The sequence below is a fragment of the Schistocerca americana genome, chromosome 9 (assembly GCF_021461395.2).
Source record: "Schistocerca americana isolate TAMUIC-IGC-003095 chromosome 9, iqSchAmer2.1, whole genome shotgun sequence".
NCBI classification, from domain to species: Eukaryota; Metazoa; Arthropoda; class Insecta; order Orthoptera; family Acrididae; genus Schistocerca; species Schistocerca americana.
This window is the reverse complement of record NC_060127.1, coordinates 30,371,035-30,381,089: the sequence shown is the minus strand read 5'-3', so window position 1 is coordinate 30,381,089 and position 10,055 is coordinate 30,371,035. Positions and strand designations below refer to the sequence as shown.

General features: G+C 44.9%; 1 non-coding gene across 1 annotated transcript; it reads left to right on the top strand.

Annotated features, from left to right (window-relative positions):
- The first annotated feature begins 234 nt into the window (after positions 1 to 234).
- Positions 235 to 309, top strand: Trnat-ugu. The gene has a single exon. It is a non-coding gene; the product is annotated as a tRNA-Thr (tRNA).
- Positions 310 to 10,055: the final 9,746 nt, after the last annotated feature.

Sequence of the window (10,055 nt, the reverse complement as noted above, 5' to 3'; positions counted from 1 at the left end):
CGGGACTCGAACCCGGGATCTCCTGCTTACATCTCAGACGCTCTATCCATCTGAGCCACCGAGGACACAGATGAATAGCGCGACTGCTGGGACTTACCCCTTGCACGCTTCCCGTGAGACTCACATTCCCAACAATAAGCTACAATACATATGTAGAATTGTGGACAGTTGGGAATGTGAGTCTCACTGGAAGCGTGCAAGGGATAAGTCCCTGCAATCAAGCTATTCATCTGTGTTCTCGGTGGCTCAGATGGATAGAGCGTCTGCCATGTAAGCAGGAGATCCCGGGTTCGAGTCCCGGTCGGGGCACACATTTTCAGCTGTCCACCTCGAGGTATATCAACAACACCTGTCGGCAGCTGAGGTTTTCAGTTAGTCATCATTTATTCCAGGGAAAAGCTGCACGGTCATGAACAGTAACTGTTCTTTAGAGAACAAGTTACTGTCTTCGTATAATTCTAAGATTAAATTTCCGAGGGATATGTAAACAGTTATTTTGTGGACTAAATTGCAATATCGCAGTATCCTGTTATTGATACGGAGTCTAGGGCATACCTATCCAAAGGCAGACACAATGTGGTCATTCCTTTTCAAATCCCCACGCCCTATATTCGCGAATTTCTTTTACGCCTAGGCATATCTACTAAGATTGGAGAAAAATAAGAAAACACAGAGGGAAATTTCTACAGAAACAAACACACATAGTCGGAACAGGCCTCGAAGGCCCAAAGGTACCGACCGGCTGCCGTGTCATGATTAGCCCTTCCGCGTCAACGTATGTGGATGTAGAGGGGCATGTGGTCGGCACACAGCTCTCCCGGCCGTTGTAACTTTTCGTCACTGGTGCCGCTACCTCTCAGTCAAGTGTAATCAAAAGTATCCGGACAGCCCAAAGAACATACGTTTTAGGTGCTTTTTGCTGGCACTTACTGCCAGGTACTCCATACTAGCGAGCTCATTAGTCATTAGATATCGTGAAAGAGCAGAATGGGGCGCTTCGCGGAACTCACGGACTTCGAACGTGATTGGGTGTCACTTGTGTCATACGTCTGTACGTGAGATTTCCACACCCCTAAACATCCCTAGGTCCACTATTTCAGATGTGATAATGAAGTGGAAACGTGGACACTTATAGCACAAAAGCGAACAGGCCGACCTCGTCTGTTGACAGACAGAGCCCGCCGACAGTTGAAGAGGGTCGTATTGTGTAATAGGCACACATCTATCCAGACCATCACACAGGAATTCCAAACTGCATCACGGTCCACTGCAAGTACAATGACAGTTAGGCGGGAGGTGTGAAAACTGGGATTGCATGGCCGAGCGGCTGCTCATAAGCCACCCATCGCGCTGGTAAATGCCAAACGACGCCTCGCTTGGTGTAAATAGCGTAAACATTGGAGGATCGAACAATCGAAAAACGTTGTGTGGAGTGACGGATCACGGTACACAGTGCGACGATCCGATGACAGGGTGTGGGTATGGTGAATGCCCGGTGAACGTCATTTGCCAACGTCTGTAGCACCAACAGTAAAATTCGGAGGTGGTGGTGTTATGGTGTGGTCGTGTTTTTCACGCAGGGGTCTTGTACCCCTTGTTGTTTTGCGTGGCACTATCACAGCACAGGACTAAATTGACGTTTTAAGTACCATCTTGCTTCCCACTGTTGAAGAGGAATTCCGGGATTGGCGATTGCATCTTCCAAAACGATCGAGCACCTGTCCATAAGGCACGGCCTCTGTCGGAGTGGTTACACGGCAATAACATCGCTGTTATGGGTTGTCCTGCACAAAATCCTGACCTGAACCTTATAGAACTGCTTTGGGATGTTTTGAAACGCCGTGCCAGGCCTTACCGACCGACATCGATGCCTCTCGACAGTGCAGCATTCCGTGACGGATGGGCTGCCATTCCCTAAGAAACCTCCCAGCGACTGATTCAACGTATGCCTGCGAGAGTGGAAGCTGTCATCAAGGCTAAAGGTGGGTCAATACCATATTAAATTCCAGCATTACAGATGGCGGGCGCCACGTTTTTGTAAATCATTTACAGCCAAATGTCCGCATACTTCTGATGACATACGAGGGTCGGTCAAAAAGTAATGCCTCCCATTTTTTTTTCTACTTAAAGAAATTAAGTTAAGTGAAAAATTTGAATTTGGCGCCATTCCTCAAACCTTCTTCTGCAATCCACTGCAGTAGTAACTTTCTGTGTCAACAGGTGGCAGCACAGCAGAAGTTTGTAAGATGGCCGACATCGATGTTCGTTTGAGACAGCGTTGTGTGATTGAATTCTTGAATGCAGAAGGTGAAACGCCCATACGCATTCATGAAAGACTGAAGAAGGTGTATGGTGTTGTGACAGTGGATGTCAGCACTGTTAGACGATGGGTTCGTCGTTGTAAGGAAGCTGAAGGGCTAACACCGTTGACTGACGAAAAGCGGAGCGGCAGGCCGGTGAGTGCAGTGACTCCACACAACATTCAGCAAGTTGATGACATCATTCGTGGTGACCGTCGGGTGACTGCAGATGAAGTGTGTCGCATTATTTCTCTTAGTAAAGGCAGTGTGATCACGATTATTAAACAATTGGGGTACTCAAAAGTTTGTGCACGGTGGGTTCCAAGAATGTTAACCGATCAGAATAAAGAGGCAAGGAAAACAATAGCCTCCCAACACTTGCAGCGCTTCCGTTTGGAGGGAGATGAGTTTCTGAAAAAAATTGTGACCGGGGACGAAACATGGGTGAATTTTTTTGAACCCGAATCAAAGAGGCAGTCAATGGAGTGGCGTCACACAAGCTCGCCGAGGAAGAAAAAATTCAAAACTGTGCGATCGGCAGGGAAAGTTATGGCAACAGTTTTCTGGGATACAGAGGGTGTGATTCTGGTTGCTTTTGGGGGCAGGGATGCACAATAAATTCTGTTCAATACGTCACAACCCTCAACAAACTTAAAGCACGTCTTCAGCGAGTTCGCCCAACAAAATCAATGGCAGATGTTCTTCTTTTGCATGACAATGCAAGACCACACACCAGTCGTCACACCTCTGACGAGATTGTCAAAATTGGATGGGAAGTTTTGCCTCATCCCCCATACAGCCCTGACCTGGCACCATCAGACTTCCATCTGTTCGGGCCACTAAAAGAAGCTCATCGTGGGATTCATTTTGAAGATGAGGAGGCCGTCAAAACATCCGTGCGTCAATGGCTTAGGAAGCAGAGCTGTGATTTTTACCGTGCTGGGATACATGCCCTTGTTCAAAGATGGACCAAAACTGTAGAGATGGGCGGAGATTACATTGAAAAATGACAAAATGATCCTCAATGTTGTGGTTTTCAACCTATGTAATTGCATTTAAATTTCCTGACAGTTAAACGTAGAAAAAAAAATTGGAGGCATTACTTTTTGACTGACCCTCGTAGTGTAGGCTCTGTACTGGCCTGACAAGCAGGAGCCACTCCAACGACTAGTCCAGCCCGACAGCGCTTAACGCCAGAGATATGACGGGAACCGATTTTACTGTTCGGGCAGGGCCGTTGCCGAGGAAAATGTATGCTTGAACCTAAATGCAGATGTTCGACAAACCGGCAGGTTTGCGTGAGAGGCACCCACATGCCTTGCTCATACTGTGGCATCAAGCAGTCAGGCCTGCAAGATGAGTGGTCTGCCAAGCGAGTGGATTCTTCCTTAATTTATCGAGTAACATGAACTCTCGTACTCACAATTTAAGTTACAAGTTATCCTCCTATATGATTTATACGCAACGGAAACACGCATCTGACTATCAATAATTTACAGAACTCTGACTGTACACTACGCACTGGCAATACCACATTTTCTTTTTGTCTTTTATTTAACGGCTTTTGTCAGCACGTGGCCACCGCACTGAATATGAATGGCGCACACATTATAAATTCGGGACATTATGACAACACACAATTCGAAGGAATAGTCTACCAATCTTTTTCTTTTCACTATCTTATTTATTCCAATAAATTCTCTAACCTAAACACACAAATTCTACAACCTACAACAATAACACATGAGAAATTCCGCCCAGTGGGCATGACTTTACAATGGTTAATCTCTATATTATGGTCTCGTAATTGCTTTTAACGCTACAGTGCACTTTCTGGATAGGATGGTGGATATTTTATTATACCTCACACTTCGACTCTCACAATCATCATCACTAAACTTTCCTCCAGACCGAGCGGTACCGAAGGAACAAGCATAACCCACTAATCTTTTGAAACTACCTCGCTACTCTCCCATGCAAACCACACATACCCAAATTACATGACATACACCACACTACAACATGAAATACTACACAAAGATTGGTTACAACATTTTCACTTTCAGCTTTCCCACTTCAATTAATATTTATCCCAGTTTCACACGACACTGCCCCACTTTGTAATTCTACTTTCCTACTGTGAACTCTGGAGATATATGCACGTCTTCCTGTGCAATGCAAGCCAAGTGGCGTTGCTGGATAGACGGCCGACTCACCTTGATTCTCTCTCAGAGTTTAAATCTAGCGTCACACGGAATCATATCACACAATTTAACATTAAGAACATCACACACGCGAGTCCTCAACTGATACCATGGACGAGTACTTCTCTTTATCCTTTGTCTCATACACTGATTGAGACTCACACAGTACTCACCACGTGGAAGTACTCGTCTCTAATTTCCAGTCCTGCACACGCCATTTCTTAAATATTTCAACTTATGGTACACACGCTATTTCTTAAATATTTCAACTTATTGTACACACGCTAGTAATTCAGCTTAACTTAAGCACACGGAAGTATTTCAACTTATTGCTACACGTGGTTTCATTGTGACCGTCGGTCACTTCTGAAGATTACTACAATCCATTTAATATTACCTGCCTGACATTTAATTCTCCCCACAAAAGTTCCTGAAATAGAGAAATTATTATTTCAAACTACTCTTAAATATTCCACATGCATACCATGTCTCCACTCTTTCATCATTACGAATCACAACTAAAACAGGTCTTAACGGCACAAGATCCAGCGGCAGAGTGCTGAAACATGGCCGTTCCTGAGGTTCTCTCCCATCTCTGTCGAGGTGGGGGAAGCACCTTGCTATCGTATTGGTCAGCCACATTTCAGGCGCTCAAAGCTCTGGTAAATTTCATCTCTTTGGTCCCACCAAAGGTGGCCAAAGGATCGACTCAAAGATGATCATATATTCACATTCACTGTCTGCGGTTAGCAGACAACCATGCATTCATTCATTTCACAGATCTCACCAAACTGGATGTAGGGATTTACTTTGTGGGAGTGCACATGTGATCAATTAAATAAATAAATTGTCATTCTTTCCCACACTGGTATCCGGCTTCGCTGTATAAATTGAAATTGAGTTATTTTACAAAAAAAAAAGTGTTGTTCTGACAAAAATAATGAAGTATGTTGTACCTATTTTCAATGTTGGGCGGTACTGTACCCTTTCATGCGCTGTTGTATTCGACGACCTGCCCAACGTTCTCAGTACTTTGCACGTATTCGTAATGGTGAGAACCGTGTTATGTGTAGCTGAGACTGAGTTGAGTCGGAGCTAAATGAAAAGAGACGTGTGCAAATTGTTGGTTCTCGTATGGTGGCTGCCTCCGTAACCAAGGTAGTCAATGTGCTTCGTTGTTCAAGAGGCTGCGAATCTAAAAATTATAACGCATACGGGGAAAGCGGAAAAATTTCATCCACTGAGTCAGAAAGCAGACGAAACTGCGTAGTGACTGATTGTGACGGAGCGTCATTGAAGAGAATTGTTACCAAAACAGGACTATTGGCGCTAAAGTCAGTGAAGATGGCACACCAGGGAAATCTATCAGCAGCAAAACAAAACCTTGGGAGTTTCATAAGAAGGTAAAATCAGCGCGAGCTGTAATTACAGAACCACTCATTAGTAATTGAAATGCCCGTCATTTGAAAACGTGGAGCAAAAGCCATATAATCTGAACAATGGAGCTATAAAAAAAAGTCTTTTGGTGGATGAGTCTTGTACAGACTGTCTCCAACTTCTGGCCGAGTTTACGTCCCAGGAGTGAAACACGGCAGGGATTTGGAGATCATTTAGGCGGCCATATCTTTAATATTCCATGGGGCCAATGGTCGATTGCCTAATATAGTGTGACCATCTTGGCTGGTCAGGCCCGTCTCATGTTACTGTGTTTGTTCTCCAATGGTGATGCTGTGTTCCGACAGGTTCGCAGTCCACACAGCTACAGAGCAAGGTGGCGCAGTGGCTATTACACTCGACTCACATTTGGGCGGACTACGGTTCAAACCCGCGTCCGGCTATTTTGAATAAGGTTTTCCGTGATTTCCCTAAATCGCTTCAGGCAAATACCTAGAGAATTCCTTTAAAAGAGCACGACCGATTTCCTTCCCATTCCTTCCCTGATGCGAGCTTGTACTCCATCTCTAATGACCTCTTTGTCGACGGGACGTTAAACACTACTCTCCTTCTCCTCCACACAACTCCCTGTTCGACACAACTCTCATCGTTGATTTCATAATTACGAGGATGACATGTCGCATCTCCCCTAGCCACCACAGTCGCCGGATCTCAATAGTATAAACTTTGGTTATCGCTATCCACCTGCGTCAACCGTTCCCTGAAATTACCACTATTTTTCAGGACGGATGGTTCGACTTTCCATTGAAAACCACAAGGGACCTACAGTTACCCATTCGAAGACTGCTGGAATGTGTTTTGAATTCCAACCGTTTCCACACACCTTATTTCGTATGGTAGTACGTTGGCTTTTGGGTGTTCCCTTAATTTTTTCTCCACCCCGCTGTCGGCCTACGTCCAGTATATTCATTTCTTCGGATATTATGTGTAAAGTATGGTTTTGAAACGAGAATTCTATCATTACTGTCTCGTTCCTAGATTTCGTATTAAATTAAACATTGTATACGTTTCTGTTATTCCTCATAAAGTTCATAGTTGTTTATACATATGCTAAACTGCCTGACAAAATGGTGAAATACACGCACAGGCTTATCGTCTTCAGAGATCCAGTCGGGAACTTCTGACAACCACAAGAGAGCATGGCCGTATTGTGCACCAAGCACATTGTAACCACTTCACATGTGGGCCCTCCATCCGAGCATAGGTCATTAACTCGTTAAAACTGCCTATGTCATACCACACTTTGTTCTAAGACTAGTGGCGCCACATTAGTGACTCTCTCATGCGCAGTCTGCCATTAACACAACACAAACAGTTGCATTTGGATTGGTGCCGTGACAGGAAAGTATTTTGTTGTTGAATGACGTAGCAGAGGATCTAGAAACGGAAATCCATAGGCTCTATCTAGGTATAGTAATGAACAGTGAAGTAAAATGGAAAGAAGATAAGGTATTCTGGTCGTATAGGGTAATATCAAGAGCAGCAGAAAATGGTATAACACGAGTATGATTCATTATGAATAGGAAGGTAGGATAGAGAGTGTGCTACTGTGAACACTTCAGTGACAGGGTTGTTCTCATCAGAATCGACAGCAAACCTAACCCGACAACGATAGTTCAGGTCTACATGGCGACTTCGGAAGCTGAAGATGAAGAGATAGGGAAAGTACACGAAGATATTGAAAGGGTGATACAGTACGTAAAGGGAGATGAAAATGTAATTGTCATGGGGGACTGGAATGCAATTGTAGAAAAATAGGTTACAGGAGGAGACAGACCTACTGAGTTCTGCAACAAATTTCAGTTAATAGTATCGAATACTCTGTTCAAGAATCACAAGAGGAGAAGAAGTACTTGGAAAAGCCGGGTTATAGGGGAAGATTTCTGTTAGATTACATTATGGTCAGACAGAGGTTCTAAAATCAGATACTGGATTGTAAAGCCTACCCAGCAGCAGATATAGATTCAGATCACAATGTAACAGGGAGTAAGAGTAGGCTGCAGTTTAAGAGATTAGTCAGGAAGAATAAACAAGTGAAGAAGTGGGAAACACAAGCTTTAAGGGATGACGAGTCACTCTTGAAGCTTTCGAAGGCTATACACACAGCAATAAGGAATATCTTCGTAGGCATTACAGTTGCAGAGGTATGGACATACCTGAAATGTGAAAGAGCAGAAGTTGGAAAGAAAAACATAGGTACAAAGAAGATAACTGCGAAGAAACCTTGGGTAACAGAAGAAATACTTCTGTTGATCGATGAAAGAAAGAAGTACAAAAATATTCAGTGAAATTCAGGAATACAGACATAAAAGTCGCTGAAAAGTAAAATAAATAGGAATTGCATGGAAGCTAAGACGAAATGGGTGCATAAAAATGCGAAGAAATGAAAAAATAAATGACTGTCGGAGGGATTGACTCAGCATACATGAAAGTCAAACCTACCTTTGGTGAAATTAAAAGCAATGGTGAAAACATTAAGAATGCAACGGGAACTGCACTGTTGAGTGTAAAGGACAGAGCGGCTAGGTGGGATCTACACTGAAGGCCTCTATGAGAGGAAAAATTTGTCTTTGATAGAAGAATAAACAGGAATCGGTTTAGAAGAGATAGGGGATTCTGTATTAGAGTCAGAGTGTAAGAAAGCTTTGGAGGCCTTAAGATCAAATATGGCAGAATGGTTTGATAACATTCCATCAGTGTTTCTAAAATCATTGCGGAAGTGTCAACCAAACGGCTATCACATTGGTATGTAGACTGTATGAGTCTGGCGACATGCCATGTGACTTTCGGATAGATATCATCTGCGCAATTCCGAAGACTGCAAGAGTTAACAAGTGCGAAAATTATTGTACAATCAGCTTTACAGCTCATGCAGTCCAGTTGCTGACGAGAATAATATGCAGAAGAATGGAAAATGCAATTGAGGATGAGGTAGAAGAGGATCAGTCTGGCTTTAGGAATCAATATACGTTCATAGGATTTGTCTATTTGGAAAAATCGTTCGATAATGTAAAATGGTGCAAGATGTTCGTAATTGTGTGAAAAATAGGGGTAAGCTATAGGCAGAGACGGGTAATATACACTCCTGGAAATTGAAATAAGAACACCGTCAATTCATTGTCCCAGGAAGGGGAAACTTTATTGACACATTCCTGGGGTCAGATACATCACATGATCACACTGACAGAACCACAGGCACATAGACACAGGCAACAGAGCATGCACAATGTCGGCACTAGTACAGTGTATATCCACCTTTCGCAGCAATGCAGGCTGCTATTCTCCCATGGATACGATCGTAGAGATGCTGGATGTAGTCCTGTGGAACGGCTTGCCATGCCATTTACACCTGGCGCCTCACTTGGACCAGCGTTCGTGCTGGACGTGCAGACCGCGTGAGACGACGCTTCATCCAGTCCCAAACATGCTCAATGGGGGACAGATCCGGAGATCTTGCTGGCCAGGGTAGTTGACTTACACCTTCTAGAGCACGTTGGGTGGCACGGGATACATGCGGACGTGCATTGTCCTGTTGGAACAGCAAGTTCCCTTGCCGGTCTAGGAATGGTAGAACGATGGGTTCGATGACGGTTTGGATGTACCGTGCACTATTCAGTGTCCCCTCGACGATCACCAGTGGTGTACGGCCAGTGTAGGAGATCGCTCCCCACACCATGATGCCGGGTGTTGGCCCTGTGTGCCTCGGTCGTATGCAGTCCTGATTGTGGCGCTCACCTGCACGGCGCCAAACGCGCATACGACCATCATTGGCACCAAGGCAGAAGCGACTCTCATCGCTGAAGACGACACGTCTCCATTCGTCCCTCCATTCAGGTATGTCGCGACACCACTGGAGGCGGGCTGCACGATGTTGGGGCGTGAGCGGAAGACGGCCTAACGGTGTGCGGGACCGTAGCCCAGCTTCATGGAGACGGTTGCGAATGGTCCTCGCCGATACCCCAGGAGCAACAGTGCCCCTAATTTGCTGGGAAGTGGCGGTGCGGTCCCCTACGGCACTGCGTAGGATCCTACGGTCTTGGCGTGCATCCGTGCGTCGCTGCGGTCCGGCCCCGGGTCGACGGGCACGTGCACCTTC